At 38.1% G+C, this 20,436-nt stretch overlaps 1 protein-coding gene across 2 annotated transcripts in view; it reads left to right on the top strand.

The window, feature by feature from the left end:
• Positions 1 to 20,436, top strand: part of SUMF1 (sulfatase modifying factor 1) — a 372,466-nt gene that overhangs the window by 212,551 nt on the left and 139,479 nt on the right. Inside the window, exon 10 of one of the 2 annotated variants that reach the window (XR_004528608.2) lies at positions 14,095 to 14,236. The exons of the other annotated variant lie outside the window; for it this stretch is intronic. The gene's annotated coding sequence lies outside the window, so the exon portion shown is untranslated. The remainder of the gene's footprint in view (positions 1 to 14,094; positions 14,237 to 20,436) is intronic. 2 annotated transcript variants of the gene reach the window in all.

The following is a 20,436-nucleotide window of genomic DNA, read 5'->3' as shown; positions in this document are numbered from 1 at the left end:
TGACAGTAACAACAGTAGCCTCAAGGAATGTGATGAAAAAACAGTGGGCAAAGTGAGCAGCTCCTCTGCTCCAGGCCCTTTTCTGTGCACTTTCATGCACTTCTTGTCTAATTCTTAGGGTAACCCCCTGAGCTATGTAATATTATTATCTTCATTTTCCTGCTGAGGAAACAGAGGCCCAAAGAGGGTATTAACTTGCCCAAATCACACAGCTAGTAAGAAGCTAAGTTTATATACAAACTTCAACCTCTTTGATCCTGAAGTCCATTTTCTTAACCAGGAGGCTCTGCTGCTAGAGGCTGTGGCAGGAATTTGATAAGAGGCCAAACAAGCAGTCCTAGGTCTGTCCAGAGACCTGATGCTATGAGTAAAAATTGTTGCTTGTCAGATATTTTTATCTTAGAAAGGTGTATCTTTATTAGATTTGAGCTTTAATAATGAATTTAGAAATATTATGCAGTCTGCTTGTAAAAGATTCAGACAGTATAGAATCAGAGGCAAATGTGAAAGCTTTCCTTTACTGCTAGTGTCCCTTCATTCTGTGCAGAGTATTTCGTATTTTAATTTATCTCTCAGGCTTGCTGCAGTGGGGGAAGCGACTCTATCACCACCTTGTTGGAGGACCTGGGGCATGTCGCTCATCTCTGTACCCCATTTCTTCATCCCTAGCTTGATCTTCTTGCTTGCCTTCCTTCCAGACTCAAGATTCTCTGAATCTCTCTTTTCTTGCCGAGCAGCAGTGACTCAGGAATCCTGTGGGTAATAAATTATGTTCTATAGTAACGAGCCTTTCATTCTGTTCTGTCTGCTGGTTCTCCTTTTCACAGTGAACCTTGATGGGTTGAAGCAGAAAATCTCAAGAGTTTAGAAATGAGTTCCTACCCCTTGGAGGTGCCCTCTGTGTGAGGAGATGAACATGAGAGGCCCTCTGGAGAGAGCTAGGAACAAGGTGTGAAGGCTGTTGGGGACAGTGCTACTGCCTGCATAACTCACAGCCCAACCCTGAACACTGGTGGCGATGTGTGCTGCTAGGATTTGAGACAATCACTGAAGCTCCCAGTGTTTGCTGACCATGATCAAATACTAGTGTGGGCGAAAGAGCTCAGATACCTGGTACCTTCCTCACAAGAAATATAATTATGAACAGTGTCTCACGCTTGGTGTTAAAGTGGCAATAGATTCAACAAAATTTATAGGTATTCAGCAGAGTGAGATTGTGTGGGCTGAGGGTGGAGATGGTCAGTGAAGTTTTCCCAGAGGAGGTGAGATTCCAAGGATAAGATAAGTAAAAATTACTACATGTTCAATGTAGAAAGCTTGGATAATTTTAAAACATAAAAGACAAAATGATCTATTATGCCACCAAAGATAATTGCTATTAGTATTTTGGTATATGTGTTTTTAGTTTGTTATTATTACATTATATAATCAAAATGAAATCTTATTGTACATGCTTTTTTGCAACTTTAATTTTTAGCAATGCCATTTTTCTATGTCAATAAATCTTTAAACACATGAAATTTTTGCAATGGAAATGGCTTTTTTTCTTATTATAAAAGTGTAATACTTGCCAAAAAAAAACAAACAAAAAAAACCAGAGGCTATATAAGACATTATAAGGAAGAAAAGAAAAAAAGCACATAATCTTACCCCCTGGCAATTACTACCATTAGCATTTGAGCATATATACCTCCTGACTTTTTTCCAAATATGTGTGTGTATGTGTATAAAATACATATGTATAATATATATTATGTTTTATTGCTGTACATATTTGATTAATCTCTTTCATCCACCTTACCCCCACAGATTTTAAGCATCGTGAAGGCAAAGACTGTGTCTTTCCCATTCACGAGACTACTGTATTCCTAGCTTCTTGCATAGTGCCTGGCACATAATAGGCAATTAGTAAATATTTATGACGTGAATGAATGACTGAATGGTAGGTCCATATTGTGGTGGATCTTGAATGAGGGGATAATTAGAGTGCTGTCTAATCACTGGGAAATGAGCAGGGCTTTCAGAACTTTGGGCATCAGGTTATGACTCTTTGCTTATATATGGTCAACATCTGTGCATTTTTTTTAAAAGCCAAAGCAAAAAAAATAAATAAACCCAAACCAAACAAAACCCAAACTCTTTGCTGCTTTTAATTTGATGAAAAGTTGAATTTTGACTGTTAATATTCATGGCAACTTAAATCACCTCCTTCTCTCACTGTCCTCATCTCTCTAGCTAGCCCTAGGAAGCCAAGGAACATGTCTCGTTCATCTTAGTACTGCTAATGCAGTGCCATATGTGTCCTTGCATCATTGCATGTTTCTTGGTGAGTGTGATGGTAGGAGGAGGAAGGCGATGGAAAATTATCCACAGAGAGACCTGTGGTGAATAAAAGGCATGCAACACTTCTCTGATGTGACCGGATGCTAAGATGACTACTTATTTCATTAAGATGCCTTTCCCTTATCTAGTTTTGCTAGACCTGATTAAAGAAGTTGCAGTGAGAAATATGTGTGGGCAGATAGTTAAGTAGCTAAACCAACTTTATTATAGCTCCACTGCTGTAGCATAAGACTCTAGTGCACATTCTGAGAGACATTTTAAATGCTCTGAACTTAAATGAACCGAAGAGTAATTTGGATCCAGAGATTTTAAACTTTCATGTTGTTGGGATCCAGAGTGTTCAACTTAGAATTGTAGAATATTTGGATTGAAGGGACCTTGGATACCCACTAGTGCAGTCTTCTCATTTTACAGGGGAAGAAACTGAGCTCCAAAGGGAGAGTTGAATTGCTCAAGGTCCAGTAGCAAGTCAGTGGAAAAGCTGGAACTAGAACTCAGTCATTCTGAGTTCCAGGCCCATGTGATTTCTGACTGTTTGCTGTGAGAAAGATAAAAACTTAAAACATCCAAGAACAGCTAGTGACCACCATTTGAATGTGTTTTATATATAGATAGAAAGGAGGCAGGAAAGAAAAGGGGGGTAAGTGAGGACAAAGGATAAAGAAAACAAATGCAAATGAGAGCCTTTCTAGGTAATGCATGCTGTGGTTTCAACTCCTAGGGAGCAAAATTTGAGTCACACAAAACGATTTGTAAAGTGTTGCTCTCATGAACTTCTCTGGTGTGCGTGAAAAGCACGGAGGGTTGTAGTTTTAAAAATGAATTTGAAATGCTTTGGACATCAGTAGTGGAAGCTCACTACCTTTTCTTTGAATCTAAATGAATTTAGCAAAGGAACTCAATTTTAGTCACAGGAGACTAATTAAGCCATCTTGCTTGAGCCATAGCTAAATCCCCTTGTATGAAGAGTAGCACACAAGGGGGAGGGGAGCTGAACTATGGCACGATGTAATATGCTCATAGAATCAACTTGGCCTCGTAGTAACAGGCAATGGAGCCTCAGTGACATGAAAGGAATAAAGTATAGACATTTTGTAGAAGATGAAGAGAGGAACTTATAGTGACTTTTGTAGTGCTCCTTGCAGTTTTCCTTTCTCTTCCCAGATTTACCCTTCCCTCCCATCCTGCTCCTCAAACTGGGCTACTGCAGTAATCTCAGACTCATAGATTCTAGTTTCTTTCCACTCCAGCACAATCTAAACACTGCTTCCACGGTTATCTTCTTAAAATAATCCTTTGATGATTCTCGTCTCTGACTCGGAACATCTCAGGGTTTTCATTGCTGAAAGCAGTGGCTCTCAACTTTAAAGCTGGTAACAACACATGGGGAAGCTTGTTAAAAATGCACATTCCTAAACACACCCCTAAGAGAATCTGATTCCATGGATCTAGCATGATGCCCGGGAAACTATTTTCCCAGTGTATTTCTCATGCAGTTACCTCGGGGACAGTACTGCGAAAAATTTGCTTACATGGTCAAGTCCAGTTCTTTAGCCAGAGGACTGACCTTTAATGGTAGAAATTCAGATCTAGGGCAGGTAAAAGAAGGGGGAGAGAGGTTTGGGGAGACTGGTCTCCAAAATATCCATAGGAATGAGATACGTTGGCAACCATGATTATGGGAGGATTTGCAGCTTATGGATGGAAAGGAATTTGTCAAACCATCAGTGTTTGGGCTTAAGCCTGCCAGACAGCTTGCATAGTGGGAAGTCTGGAATAAATGCAGAAGATATAGGTGTAGCCCCTTGACTTCCCTGACCCTCAGCTTTCTCATCTGTGAAATGGGAATGTAAAATGCCCTGCCTCCTCATAGTTATAAGGATCAAATATATGAAAATGCTTTGAAACTTGGAAAGTGTTGAATAAAATAAGGTAATTGTTTATATTAATAGTCTGTTCTCTTCACCCTCTGTTCTCTCTCTTCACCTTTGCCAAATGACAAAAAGGGTCTCGCTCAGGAGAGTAATTGCAGTTAAATAGGCTAAGCCTGTGGGGGGAGTGTGTGTTGTTGACATTAATCCTGCTACAGCTATTTGTAGGAGAAAAGATAAAAGTCATATAGCAGCCAGCAGAATGTTTTTGATTACCCCATGGATTTGGGTAGCTTGGAGGTCTGCTGTTGAGCTGTAGAGCTGGAATCTGACTTCCTCTGTGAGTATGAATTTGGCTGAGTTTAGCAGTGAGAAAAGCTTAAGAAAAGCCACACATGCTGAAACCCAAAAGGCTAATGAGGAGAATAAACAGCTTGTGTCACTAGACCTTGTGCATTTCCCTAAAAAGAAATCATGAAGTATGAACAAAATGTTGCCTCTGAAGGTTTCATGGTTACTTGGTCTAGTTTTTAATTTGGTAACTGTGCTCATTGCCTGCAGGAATTACAAGAACAATAGGCTTCTGGGTGTTTATGAATTGATGCCCTCGCCTGAATTCTGACGTGATGTCCTGGCCTTGGCCCCACTCGCAGCAGCGGGGCGCTCATGCAGGCCAGGTGTTGCTCTGTTCTGAACACTCACAGCTTAGCGAACTTAGGGGGCTTTATATTGTGTCTTCTTGATGAACCAGAGCCTGTGATTTTGGCTTCAAACATGTTTATTCTTCCCTGTATGGCGTGTCCACAGAAAATAAGGAAATGCTTTGTTTTAAATAAATTCTCTTGTTCTTCTCAGAGTCCCCTGGTGTTTTCAATAAAAGGACACAATTGCAATTTTTTTCCCCCTTACCACCCAGGTTTGTCAAATCTCTGTATTTTGCCACTTTTGCTCCATGTCTTTTATTATATAATAAGTATATATATTTTTAAAAGAAAGAAAATGTAGATGCAGTTGAAGCCCCTGTGAAATCCTTCCCACCCCATTCCTGTTTCTCTCCCTCCCTTTCCAGACCACTATGCTGAATTAAGCAAGCAACATGATGTTCAACTGAATGTTTTGACCAAGTAATAATATTTCAAAGTGAAGTTCCCATCCCTTGTGGAAATAGGAAAGTAGGTGTCCCAAATCAGGCCATATGAAAGTCATATGAAATCTTGTTTCTTCTGTAAATCATTTCTCAGCTGGTATAAACCTTCATTTTTTTTCCCTGCTGAATTTCATTAGCAGTACTTCTTTTTAAAAAATAAGTAAAACATTTACATGGTTCAAAATTCAAAATAATTCCCAAAGAATTAATATTGAGCTTTCTTTCATCTGCTTTATTCCCCTCCCTCCCAACCTTGTGGTTAACAATTTTTATTAGTTTCTTGTTTGTACTTCCAGTGTTTTATTATACACATAGAAAAAAAATGTGAATATACATTCTTATTTTCCTGCTTTCTTTACTCAAAACATTGTATTCCATATTCATTGTTTTACCACATATTTTCCACTTAATAATGTATCCTGGAGGTCTGTACACCAGCATCCCCCCTTCTCTCCCTCTCTCTCTCTCTCTCTTTTTTTTTTTTTTTACAATTTTGTATTTTTTATAGTTGTATAACATTTCACCCAGTACATATTAATATGTAGGACTTTATTTATTTTACAGTTACATAGAATTCTGTTGCATGAAGGGAAAATATTTTTTCAACTAGTCCCCTATTGCTGGACACTTGGGTCATTTAAATCTTTTCCTATTTCAGGTAATGTCCTGAAGATTAATATTGTATATACGTTACTTCATATGTATGCAGGTATGTGTATGCAGTTCCAGAGTGAGACTGTCAAAGTGTAGATGCAGTGCTTCCTATGGGTTGCAACATTTTGCATTCCTGAAAACAATGTTAGTTTGTGCTTCCCCACAGCTTTGCCAAGAGAGCATATTAAATAATTTTTGGAGTTGACAGGTGACCATATATGTGTGGGTCTATTTCTGGACTCTTCATTCTGTTCCATCAGCACACACAGCACATAGCTGTAATTATTGTATTTTTTTAAGTTGAAAAGATATATGCACCCCATGTTCATTGCAGCATTATTTACAATAGCCAAGATATGGAATCAACCTGAGTGTTCACTGATACATGAATGGATAAAGAAGATGTGATATACATACATATACACACACAATGGAATATTACTCAGCCATAAAAAAGAATACAGTCTTGCCATTTGTGACAACAGGGATGGATCTAGAGGGTATTTTGCTAAGTGAAATAAGTCAGACAGAGAATGACAAATACTGTATTATCTCACATGTACATGGAATCTAAAAAACAAAATGAATATACAAAACAAAACAGAAACAGATACAGAAAACAAGTGGGTGATTGCTAGAGGGGAGGCCAGTGGATGGATGGGCAAAATCAGTGAAGGGAATCAAGAGGTACAGACTTGCAGTTATAAAATAAATAAGACACAGGGATATGCTATACAGCATAAGGAATGTAGTTAATAGTACTGTGATAACTTTGCATGGGGACAGATGGCTGCTAGACTCGTGGTGATCATTTTGTAATGTATTTTAATGTTGAATCACTATGTTGTAACCTGAAACTAATGTAATATTGTAAATCAACTATATTTCAATAAAAAATTATCGTAAAAAAATTATCGTAGTTTTTTTTTTAAATATTGACACCTGGTTGTGTAAACTCTCCAGTTTTATTCTTCTTCAAGATTGTATTGCTCTTCTAGGTCCTTTGCATTTCCATGTAAAGTTTAGAATGTATGGAAAATCCCAACTGGAATTTTGATTTGGATTGCCCTGAATGTATGGATAAATCTGGGGGTAATTGACATTTTAGCATTTCTCAGATTTTCAGTCTGTGAGTATTTATTTAGGCCTTCTCTAATTTCTTTCAGCAGTGTTTTGTAGTTGCACAAAATCAATTTGATGAATTCCTAGATATTTTACATCTTTCATTAGTATTTAAATGTTTATCTTTTTAAAATTATGTTATATATTTGGTTATTGTTAGTAGATAGTTGATTTTGATATGTCGAACAACTTTTCATGTATTTTAGGACCACTTGTCCTTATATGGCAACTGGATTTTCTTTTTCTATTGCTTTTTTCTTTTCTATTGCTTTTATTCTTCTTGATTTTTAGGATTTCCTTATAAATTAGGAATAACATTTTGTCTGTGCTATGAGTTATAAAAATTTTTCTCAGATTGTCATTTGCGATAAAGTTCATTTTTACGCTTTCATCATAGACCAAGTTAGTTAAGTACTGAAAGGATCTTAGAAACCTTCTACTCTCTCATTTTACAATGAGGAAACTGTGGCTTAGGATGCCTGAGTACTGAGGCCCAACTACCAAGTAAAGACAGAAGCTGAATTTGAATACAAGTCTCAGCCCAATGCTTTGTCCACCATTGTGCCTGTATATAATCAAATAGTACTCTTTATTATGGCATGATTGACTTGTGTAAACTCCATGAAAATAGGAATTTATGCTTCCTGAAAGACAGCTGTGGAGCTACAATGCATATATCATAGTTCCCCAATGATTTAGTTGAATCATCAAAAGAATATTTTCCCGTGAAGAAGTATCCAGGCGTAGATGGTTCAACCAGGGAATTCTATAAGATATTTAAGGAAAATACAATACTAATTCTGCACAAACTCTTTCAGAGAATAGATGCAAGAGACCTTCTTCCTAATTCATTTAATTAAGCCAGTGTTACCCTAATACCAAAGCTAGACAAAGACATCCGAAGAAAAGAAAACCATAGACCAATATCTCTCATGAACATAGAAGCAATCATCCTTAACAGAATAATAGCAACCTGAGTCTAGCAACATGTAAAAAGGATTATCACCATGAACAAATGGTACTTATTTTAGGAATGTAGGTTGATTTATCTCTTCCTTCTCCTTTAGTTATTCTCATGTGTTATGTTATACCTTTTGTAATTGTCCCACAGTTTTTTGGATTTCTTTTCTGTTCTTTTTTCAGTCTTTTTTTTTTTTCCTCTTTGCTTTTCAGTTTTGGATGTTTCTATTGTCATACCCTCAAGCTGAGAGATTCTTTCTTCAGAAAATTAGTCGCTGTGTCCAGTGTACTAATGAGCACATCTAAGACGTTCTTCATTTCTGTTACAGTGTTTTTGATCTTAAGCATCTCTTGTTTATTCTTTCTTAGAATTTCCATCTCTCTGCTTTCATTATTCATCTATTCTTGCATATCGTCTACTTCCATTAAAGCTCTTAGCACATTAACCACAGGTTTAAAAATTTCTGTTAATTCCAACATTCCTGCTGCATCTGACTCTGGTTCTGATGCATTTCCAGTATCTTCAAACTGTGCTTTTTGCCATTTAGTATGCCTTTTAATTTTTTGTGCAAGTGCCTATGATATACCGGGTAAAAGGAAACCATGGTACGTAGGGCTTTAATGCAGTGATAAAGTGTGGGGAGAGGGGAAATATTCTACAGTCCTGTGATTCGGGTTCAGTTTTTTGGTGAGCCTGTGCCCCTGGATTGTGACCTCCCACAGTGCTTCCTAGTGCACCCCGCCCCCCTCCCCCACCATTTAGGTGGGATGGGATGGCTAGAGGGAGCTGGAGTTTGAGGCTTCTCTTCTCACAGGTAGGTTAGGCTCTGGTAAAATTGTTTCTCCTGAAGGCAGGCCTTGTTAAGGAAAACAGAATGGGCTAGTGTATTTCAAAATGATTCCTTTTTCCCTTCCCATGCTGCAAGCACAAGAGGGTTTCTCTCCGATAGTCACCGCGAGAACAGGGTGAAACTCTTAGAGGTAAAACTTAGAAGTGTGCCTCCCACCCCATGACTGGGTCCCCCTGGAGTTTTTCTCTCTCAGACTTTTGCACACTGAGCCTTCAGCAGTTGTCAATTACAGTTCAAGTTTTCCTACCCCGGTATTGGTTTCTATGGATGTTTCTGCTCCAGTAGGTTCCGATTCTCTGTATCTGCCTGTCTGTCTCTCCAATTTTTGGAGCAGCAGTTTGTCCTGTTGTCTCACTTCTCTGATGGATCTAAGAAGAGCTGATCTTTCAACTCGTTCATCTTTTTACTTGTTGTTACGGTGGAGTGGTAACTTCTAAGTGCCTTACATTGCAAAGTTGATTTATTGTCCAAAAATCAATTTGGGTGAAATAATATGTTAATAGAAAAAAGGACAAAAACCATGTGATTCTCTCAGTAGACATAAAATGTTTTTTTAAAATATCCAACATGCATTCTTGATAAAAGTTCTCAACAAGTTAGGAATAGTTGAAAATTTCCTTACCCTGATAAAGAGCTACAGCTAACAACATGCTTAATATTAAAAGCTTGAATGCTTTTTCTCCTTAAGATTTAAAAGAATATCTGCTCTTGCCTCTTTTATTCAACACTGCTCTGGAGATTCTACTCTTTAACTTCTTATTCTTGCAATAAGGCAAGAATAAGAAATTAAAGGCATACAGATTGTAAGGTAAGAAGTAAAATTATTTTTATTCACAGATGATCTGATTTGTATGTAGGGAATATCTGTCAAAAAGCTACTAGAAGTACTAAACAAGTTTAGGAAGGTCACAAGTTACAAGATCAGTATCTAAAAATCAACTATTATTTTCCTATTTATTGGCAATTCACAATCCAAAATTAAAATTAATACAATAATATTGTTTACAATGGAATCAAACAGAATAAAATACTTAGGCATAAATTTAACAAAAGGGAGAAAAAACTGTATGCTGAAAACCGTAAGACGTTGCTGAGAGAAAATAATGAAGAGCTAAGTAAGCGGAAAGATAAACTATGGTCATGGATTTGAAGATCAGTTTAGTTAAAATGGCAATTCTCTTCTCAGATTGATCTATAGATTCAACATAATCCCTGTCAAATTCCCAGCAGGCTTTTAAATATAAATCGACAAGTCAATCCTAAAATTTAAATGGAAATTCAAAGTACCTACAATAAACAGAACAATTTTGAAAAGACAATGTTGAAGGATTTGTGCTACCTGATTTTCAAAGCTTACTGTGAAGCTACAGTAATCAAGACAGTGTGGTATTAGCATTAGACCGTAGATCCGTGGAACAGAACAGAGTCCAGAGATAAACCCATACATGGTCCCTTGATTTTTGACAGACTTGTAAGGTAACTCAGTGGAGTTAGAGAGTCTATTCAACAAGTGGTGCTGGAACAATTGGGTGTCTCTCTGCAAAACAAAAGCAAAAACATAAAACCCCTGGACCCTTACTTCATACCATAACACAAAGTTCTACTCAAAATGGATCATAGATCTAAATGTAAGAGCTGAAATTATCATGTAACTAGAAATAAACAGGGGAGAAAATATTTGTGACTTTGAATTTCTTAGATAGGACACAAAAAATATGAACACCAAAAGATAAATTAAAATGTTTGCTTTTCAAAAGATAGCACTGAGAAACTGAAAAGACAAAGATAAGTAAATGGAATTGCAGAAAATATTTGCAAATTATTTATCTGATAAAGGACTTGTGTTCAGAATATGAAAAAAACCTCTTACAGTAAATAGTCTGAAAGCACACAACACAATTAAAAAATGGGTAAAATTTTGAATAGAACCTTCAAAAAAGATCTATGAATAGCAAATAAGCACATGAAAAGGTGTTCAACATTGTTAGTCCTTAGGAAAATGCAGACTAAAATCCCATTGAGAATATACTACACACCTCTAAAATATATGTAATCAAAAAAGATTGAGAATACTGTTCCTGAGGTTGCATAGAAACCAGAACTCTCATGTGTTGCTGATGGAAGTAGAAAATGATACACTCCCCTTTGAAAAATTGCCTGGCACTTTCCTAAAAAGTTGAACTTATATTTACCAAATGACCAAGAAATTTATTTTCCAGGTATCTGCCCAAGAGAAATGAAAAGACTTGTATCCAAATGTTTGTTAGGCTCAATATCTCCAAATATTTGGAAGCAATCCAAATGTCCATCAACTGGGGAATAGATAAACAAAATGTGGTATATCTATACAGTGGAGTGCCATTCAGCAATAAAAAGGAGTGAACTACTTATACATGTAAGAACATGGATAAATGTCAAAAATATGCTAAGTGGAAGAAGCCACACAAAAGAATATATACTGTGTGATTGCATTTGTATGAAATTGCTAGAACGGGCAAAACTGTAGGGACAGCAGGTTTCCTGGGGCTGGGATTGGGAGCAGGAATTGACGGCAAAGGGACACAAGGGATTTTGGGGGTGATGAAAGTGTTCTGAAGCTTGAGTGTGTTGATGGTTACACAACTGTGTAAATTTACTAAAACTGACTTCATCTGTATACTCCAAATGGGTAAATTTTATGCTATTGTAAACTATACTTTAAAACGTGGTTAAAGAAGGAGAAATCTCTAAAGAGGAAGTTGTATCAGATGTTAATAGCTTGGAAGGTATCTTTTTTAAAAGATTGTTTCTCGTTTTTTCCTTTAAAGTGAATAGGGTTTAAATTTTTAAATTTTTTGCTTTTTGAACAGGCTACTTCCTGGTGGCTCTCCGGAGGGATTATTCCCTAGAGCAGTTGTACATTACACAGCTCAGGCTGAGTCTTCCTCAATGGAGGCAGTTGCCAACAAAGAGTGAGACTCAGCTGGAGAGGGCTGAGTGAGGCTTCTGGGGTAGGGCCCCTCAGGTTTTGCTCTAATTACTCCAGCTGAGCATACAAGAAGAAAGGCAAAGCCACAGGGAGGCATATTAATTAAAATGTCTCCTATTTCAGTGGGCCATTGTGATTCTCTTAACTTTTAGGAGGTTACAGTTGTAAGTTTACAGTTTGTTATTTCCTTCCATGTCCAGCATAATTGCATGATGAAAGAATCCCACATTTTAATATTCAGAAACAGTCACTTGGGTAGATTAATAAGAAGGAATAGCTAATTACCAATTAGGGTCAGATAAGAAAAAGGATCTACTTTTAAAATGAGACTATTGGGAACTATCTTGAAGGGGGACTTTCACTATAGATTTCCTTCTGGTGTAGCTTACTTGGACATAGCAGGAAAGGTCTTGGTCCCCGAGCTTTTGGTGTCCAATTGCCTGTTACTGCATAGGAGGTATAATTAGAGATGTGAAAGAGCCCCTCTCACTGGTTTTATTTCCACTGCTTGTTTAGACCTTTGCTTCCAATTAAAGAACAGGAGAAACATGCCTTTTAGGGAATATAGAGAAAATTTTGCTTTGATCTTATCTGCTGCAATTATTGAATACATTTTCCCTTTGACCAGTGCCCCTGTCTCTCTTCCCACACAAGAAAGCCTAAAACAAACAGAAAGAAACCATTAACTTAAACTGTTGTTATTCAGAAGTGTTTTTGATTTGATGCTTTAATTTTAAGATTACTCTGTTAATTGTAAGATCAGAGGCTTATATTTTTAGGGCCATATGCTGCTTTGGTTCTATGAACGGATACCCTGTGGATCTCAGTGGGAGTTAAAGCAGAGCTAGTTGCAGGATGGTGGTTTCTTCCTTTTTTTGCACAAGGAATTTTTCACTTGCTTTTTCCAGAGTGTAATCGGCATGTATTAAGGCCACTTGTTTGGCATAAATGTTTATTGACATGTTTGGCGAGACAATAGCAATTGTTTAATAGGCATTTCTTAGTTTACTTGCCAGCACTAGATGTGCTAAAGATTCTCCCATAGGAGTGGCTTCCCCATCCCCCTGATGGGCAACTGTGTTCTATTTCCTGAATTAAAACACTCTTTCTCCTATTTTCAGAAGAGCGGGATGTTCCTTTCTCTGTCCTAGGAGCTCATTTCTTCCGCAAAACCTTTCCTTAGTCTGTTTAGCCCATCTGTCATGCCCTCTCATCTCCAAACTTTATCTATCTTTTAGAGCACAGTTTAAAGTTTAATCTCCTTTATGAAATCATTTCCTTGTAGCTCATAGCAAACTTCTCTCTTTTCTGAACTCCTGAGCTTATATTTTCCCCATAGAACTCATTTCCAAATTATGACAAGCACTGATGGTTTGTTCACCAACTGCTTTCTCTTTGTAGACACTACTCAGAATGCCCATGTGTATCTCAGTTCAGGCTAATAAGATGGTAGCAGTCTGCTGTAGGGTCTCTGGGAAGATGTATTTTTCTGATGTAGGTGACGGGCTGCCAGGTGTTGAGGTGGTCAATTAAGACAATGAGCCAAACTAAAAGTATCGGTCAAGTCTTTATTTATTTATTGCGGCAGTGCAAGCAAGGGGCAAAAAGTGGGGCTGGCTCCCTAGTGCTCCATTTTTTTTCCTATGGAGCAACACCTGGCAAGGGTGAGATGCATGCAGTGCAGATGAGGGGAAATGTTTTATTGCTGAGGAGCCTGGAACAGAAGGCTCGTGCCTTTTCATGGTCTGGTAGAGGGGGAGGAGGAAGGCTAAGGAGTAGAAAAATACTGATTGAGCATGAAGAAAATGCCTTAGTCAAGCTCCCTGGTAATGAGGTCTTGGTGGAGGTGTCCAAAGTGCCTCAGCCAAGGCCTCTGATAAGGTGGCGCCTGAAGAGAAATGCTTGGGCTAGATGTATATATGCTGATATGTGTATGAGCATGGCTGGCTCAGATGGGTGGAGTGGAGGTGGGGTTCCTTGAGTGCAACTCTCCAGAAATCTGCAGTGCAGTGGCTGTAACCAAGTCTGGTGTGGGGACGGCAACTTTTCACTGTGACGTCTGTCGGGCAAAGCCTTGCAATTGCCTATGGTCGGGTCTGAATGATCACACGCAGGCTTTTGGTCTAGAGATGGACTCTTCAATAAGTTCCACCTCTTTCCCTTTTTATTTTCTTGAAGCTGGAATGTGACCTTATGGTTGAAACTGTAGCAGCCAACCTGTGTCCATGAGGGAAATATCAAGGGAATTCAAAGGCTCTGGAGTTAACTAAACCAGAAACAACAACTGCATGCATCTGGACTTCCCATTATGTGGGGAAAAGTAAGTTTCTAATATTTAAGCCACCAAAGTAATGTTTTCTGCTCCTCATAGCCTAAAATATTCCTAATTGATACATCATTTAATCATTCAGTGTTTTTAAATGTTATATAACTAATATTGATCTAAATGATTACATATTGCTTGAGGTACCTGAAAGGAACAATCTCAGCCATCCCCTGCTACCATAGTCCTATTTCCTTTTAATCTTATTGCAATTCAGAATTGGTGGTAAGTAGACTTTGAAGCTGTCATTGTTTCTTTTTTGTAGATGAAAAACCATAGGATTCTCAGTTTATTTGTTAGTGCTCATAGAAGAGTGATGCTGACAAAACTCCTAGCATCAATTACCTGGAAATTGAAGACCTGACTCTGGGTCCCAGTAACAGTTTCTGATTAAATAAAGCCCCAGGTAAAGGTCATTTGCCTTTGGAATATTCAGCACTGCTTACCATGATGGGCTTAGGTCCTTGTCTACTTGTTAATCCTATTGCCTAGAAGTCAACAAATGCCTGGGATCATGTATAGGATGATTCTAGTAAAAAATGCTTTATGATGTCTCTAAATGATTCCATATAGATGTAGGCCAATTTCCGTTTTGATAAGTTGCTCCTCTAGGTTTCTCAGGACAGTATTTTTCAGGAGTATCTGGGTCTTAGGCACAGCTCTTGTCTTATTGACCAACATTACATAAGCTTCATCAGTTTGTGAATACATTTCTTAGGAACCTTGAATAAACTTTGATTTTATTGACCTTCTATCAGCCCTTGGCTTATGTACAGGAATGGGTTATGCTCCAGATACACAATCCTAGCTATTGATACATATGTGAGACCTGTAAAACCACTGCCCATATTTCAGGTCATTAGAGTAAGTTTCTTGGTAGATTAGATAATTTTAAGGGAGACAAAATACAATATGTTTCAAATTCTCCTCCTTCACGTGTTTCTTAATGACTTGATATTATTCCTGGATGAGCGAAATTCATGCTTCCCTGCTATAAGGAATAGATAGATAAGCATTTGCCTAAATGCTGATGATATAGTTTATTTTCTCAAATTTAGAGTAGCCTCCACAAACAATGGCCCTTCGATCTCATTATTTCACTTTAAATCAGTTACTTCAAAACCCAAGTCATCAGTTTTGGCAGAGGTCTTCAAACATTTAATTGGTCAAAATCTAAGAACCCTATATAGAAGGTCAGCTTGTTCACTTACCACTAGCTTGTCTTAAAGAGTTACTCAGTAAATAATACTGTTTGCAATTCAATATTACATGGGCACTGTATTGAGATTATTAACATCTCCAGTTGCAGTTATTAGAGGCACATTTTATAGCACAGAATAATTCTGATAATGATGATAAAAGAGGTAAAACTGATTTAGTGTTTGCTGTGCAAGGCATTGTGCCAAGCAGTTATATGCATTTTCTCTTCTAATTCTTGCCATGGCCTGTTAAAGTAGGTAGAACTTTGGGGCCTGTTCTCATAAACTGTAGTCAACTCTGGGCTGTTTTCTGAGGAAAACCTTCCTTTATCTGCAAATATTACCTTGGCCCAACTCCATGTCACAGTCAGTGGGCTTTTCTCTAGGCTCATGCCTGATCGGTAGGCTTCTTGATTATATAACAAAATCTTAAACCTGTTCTTTTTTGGATGCACACTGAACACGCGATACCGCCTTTAACCAGTAACGTAGAGTTAAGTGGGCTTGAATTCTCATCTGCAGTCCTTGCTGGAAGCTTGGCTGTGAGGAATATTGTTCATGAAAGAGCACCTGAAGGGCGTGTGGGCTGGCTACTACACCCTGGTCGTCTTCAGTGTCCAATATATGGTAGCCACTAGCCTCGTGTGGCTATTTAAATTTAAATAAATTAAAAATGAAATAAAATAAAAATTCAGCTCCTCAGTCAAAACACCCATATTTCAAGTGCTCAATAGCCACATATGGCTAGAGGTTTTCATGCTGGACAGCACAGATATAGAACATTATGGTCACTGCAGAAAGTTTTATTGGGCAGTGCTGTGATAAGAGTTTCACATCTGGACTGCATTTTCTTTAAAAAAATTATTATTTTCATTGAATTGTGCTTTGATGTGTTGACAGTGGCCTGCACTGTGGCCCATTCTAATAATAAGTATTGAGTGTTCTTATGTATCAGAAATGGTTTTAAACACTTTTTATGAATTAACTCAATTCTTATAACAATTTTGTGAAGTAGGCATTATCATCATCTCCATTTTACAGAGCTCAGAGAGTTAAGTGACTTGCCTATAGTCACCCAGATGGTAAAGAGTGGTGATGGAATTTGCATCCTGTAAGTCTGGCTCAAACCTTTGTTCTTCACCACTACACCATGCTGCCTCTGAATTCCCTATAACGCTGTCTTGGATTTCATTCTCAGGATACGAGTAGTAACCTCATTACTTTTATCACATTATTTTTGTATTCCTGTTCCTCCTGGCTGTAGCTCTTCATTTATTTAATTTCTGTTATTATAATGTTGCAATGAAATTCTGATGCCAGCCACCTGGAGTTAGCACAGGCTCCTCAAGTTAAGGGCACGATTCCCTAAAAGATTACCCTCACTTCTAGTACCAGTCACAATTTCAGGAGTCCCCAGACCACTTGCACTGCTGACCAACTGGCTATAAATTTGGGGGTTGCTCTAACTCTCTTAGGTCTGATAATTTGCTAGAATGACTCAAAAAATTCTGGAAAGCACTCTACGTATGATTACAGTTTTATTAGAAAGGATGTCAATCAGAACCAGCCAAATAAAGAGACAATGAGGATGAGACCTGGAAGGGAAGAAGACTGCATCACCCTTCCCATTCATCAATGTGTTCAGCAACGGGGAAGCATATCTGAGAGTTGTCCAGAGTTTTTACTGGGGTTTTATTACAGAGGCACGATTAATTGAATCATTGCCCAGGTGATTGAACTCAATCTGTAGCACCCCCTCTCCTCCCTGGAGGTTGGGCTGGCTTAAAGCCTCAGCGCTCTAATCCCATGGTTGGTCTTTCCGATGACTAACCCCCATCCTGATTTATCTCACTGGTATAAATCAGGTATGATGCAAGGGACTCATGAGTAACAAAGTCACTCCTATCACTCAGGAAATTCCAAGGATTTAGAGGTTATCTCCCAGGAACCAGGGACCAAGACCAGATAAATTCTTTATTATACAACGGTACGTATTTTTTCCTTTTTCTTGAAGTACAGTTGACTTACAATATTATATTACTTTCAGGTGTACAACATAGTGATTCAATATTTTTATACATTATGAAATGATCACCACTGTGAGTCTAGTTGCCATCTGTCACCATACATACACCGTATTACAGTGTTATCGACTATATTCCCTATGCTGTGCATTACATCCCTGCGACTTATGTCTTTTATAACTGGAAGTTTGTACCTCTTAATCCCCTTCACCTTCCTTTATCTGCAAATACCCATCCCCCTGCCCTCCTCCTGTCTGGAAACCAGGAGCAATATCTATGAATCTATTTCTGTTTTGTTACGATTGTTCATTTGTTCTGGAAATCTATAAAACTATGATTAATAGTCCTTTTGCACCTATATAAAAATATGCATTTATACATGTCTACATAAATGTTTATGTTTTTACTTATACTCACACACACGTACATAAATACTTCATTTCAAAAAATATTTGAGACAGTCATGTATTTACTTAGGCTGACTGAAATCCATTTTGAAATGAGGTGGAAGATTTATGTGTGTGTGTGTGAGTATAAATAAAAACATAAACATTTTATGTAGACATGTATAAATAAACAGTTTTTAATTTAGATGCAAAAGGACTAACCATAGTTTTATTAATTTCCAGATCTATAGATTGCCTTAGAAATGGCTTCATTTTACACTCTTATTTTTCTGATGAAGAAGTAAGCCCAGAGAAGTGAAGTGGCTTGCTGGTTAGTGGCAGAGTAGGGACTGGAATTCAGGGTTTTTAATCTTAAATTTAATACTCTTCTTGTCTTCATAATCTCAAGCTTCTCCTTTACATTAGTCATATAATTATCACCTCATACTTTTCTCACCATTTTGCCATGCCCAGAAACCTCAGGCTGCCCTCAGGATACAGCTTTGGCGCAATGGGTGAAGCTCTGCACAGACTCCATTTTTGTACTTTCTGCCTTTACATATGTGCTATTCCTTCTGCCTTAAGTGCCATTCTCACTCACTGGTCCTTTCTTAATTGTTTTTAAATGTACATGGTAAACCTCACTTCTCTGACCTTCTCTCCTCTCACAGAGTTAATCTTTCTCTTCCTTTTCACATTATTTAGCATATGCCTTTATCTCAGTGGCACTTATCACACTGTATTTTTAATTCTTTTTCCACATCTCAAACCTTAACAGAATTATTGATTTCACCCTTGTTGCCACTAAACCTATTACTCTCTTTGTCTTCCCAATCCTGATATAGCATCATCAGTGACTCAGCTGCTCCATCCAAAAATCTGGAAGTCACCTTGATTTCCCTCTTGTCATCATCTTGCACATCTAATTAACAGCAAGTCCTTTGGTGCTACAGCCTAAATATATACCAAAGCTTTCACCTCTCACCTTTAAACTGGTCTGTTTCCACTCTTGCCTTCTTTCAATACATTCTCCAAACTGGGGCCAGAGTTCTTTCAAAATGTAAAACACTTCATGTCACTTCTAGCTTAAACTCCTCCATTGGTTTATACTTTCAGTAAAATAAAATCCAAATTTCTATTGTGCCTGGAAGGGACCTACGTGATGGAGCCCATTCCTCCTGCGTTTTTACCAGGCCCTCTCACTGGCTACGTGCTGGATTCTCTAGATTTCTTTCTGTTCCTCAAACACACCAGGTTTGTTTCTTTCTCAAGGAGGCAGCAAGGTATGGCTTGTTTTGTGTACGTGACGGGAGGGAGGGAGATTTGGCAGCTTTTCCTCCCCCATATTTTCCATTAGCTTCCCCGAAAGCCACTCCAACAAGAGTTGGCTTGCTGTACAAATGCAGCCTCAGGACAAGAAACGAATTCCCTGGTCTCTCCCTTCCAACCATATTGCTGCCAGGATCTTTAGGTTTGTTTCTTTTCAAGCCTTGGTTAAAATGTCATCTCTTCAGAGGGACTTTCCTCGATCCATTATAGCTTCCTAGATCCTCCAAACTCTATGATATTACCTTGTTTTACTGAGTTTGATAGCACTCAATAAGTTGTCTTGTTTATTTTAAATTGCGTGTTGTCTGGCCTCACCAGAATGCATGTTTCAGGGTGGCAGGAACCATGTCTGTTTTGCACATTGCTTATTTCCCAGTCACAGTGGGCACATGGAAGACCCTCAACGGTGAAAAGCTACTTAGTGGATGAACACTCCCTCTTGTCTGCAGCAGGCTGTGCACCCCCTGAAGGCAGGCTTTATGACATTTTCTGGTATCCCCAGTGCTCAGCACAGAGAGTTGCACAGGGTGAGAAATCAGTAAAAGTTCACTGAGTAATATTGAATAAAATTTGGCTTCTACCATTTATTACTTATGTCACCTTGGTAAGTGCCTTAACCTCTTTTAACTTCATTTATAATGCCCATTTCTTAGGGTTGTCAAGATTAAAGGAGGTCAATGGATACGGTATTCTACAAATGTAGGGGATTGTTATTGCTGTCACTGGTCACTTTTCTGCTAAACATGCCATTGGGGCTTATATTACCAGTGCATGCCTCAGTATTGCCAAAGCTACTCCTTACTGGCCTTCATAGGCCTGAGATGCCTCATATGGTAAATTCTAGAGAGGCTGGAAGGATGTTATAATAAACTCTTTTGCTTCTGTTCTGTTTGTAGTAATGCAAGCCTACTTGGTAACTTGGAGTTGCCTATAGACAAGTTGCTGTTGCCAACATGTAGTTCTTATTTATCCCGTGCTTCCCTAGTGTTTCCATTAGCCATGTAGTGTAGTTTTTCCAGCTAAATGATTAGCGTCCAGCTGTTCCTGTGTTAATGCTTGTGTTCAGTTCATTTAAAAAAACTCCCAATAAGGATTGTTAGTTCATTTAAAAACTGTTTAAAACTCAGAGAATATTTGTTTCTTATTTTTAAAGAAGTAATCATTCAGTTCAGGGACTTCTTTTTTTACGGTGGGACTAAGAATCTTTACAGATATCAATGATTATTTGGAAAAGTCAAATTAGAGTGCAATTCACTGAT

Source organism: Tursiops truncatus, chromosome 10, assembly GCF_011762595.2.
Source record: "Tursiops truncatus isolate mTurTru1 chromosome 10, mTurTru1.mat.Y, whole genome shotgun sequence".
Lineage (NCBI taxonomy): Eukaryota > Metazoa > Chordata > Mammalia > Artiodactyla > Delphinidae > Tursiops > Tursiops truncatus.
The sequence above is the reverse complement of the archived record's forward strand: the minus strand, read 5'-3'. Positions and strand labels throughout refer to the sequence as shown.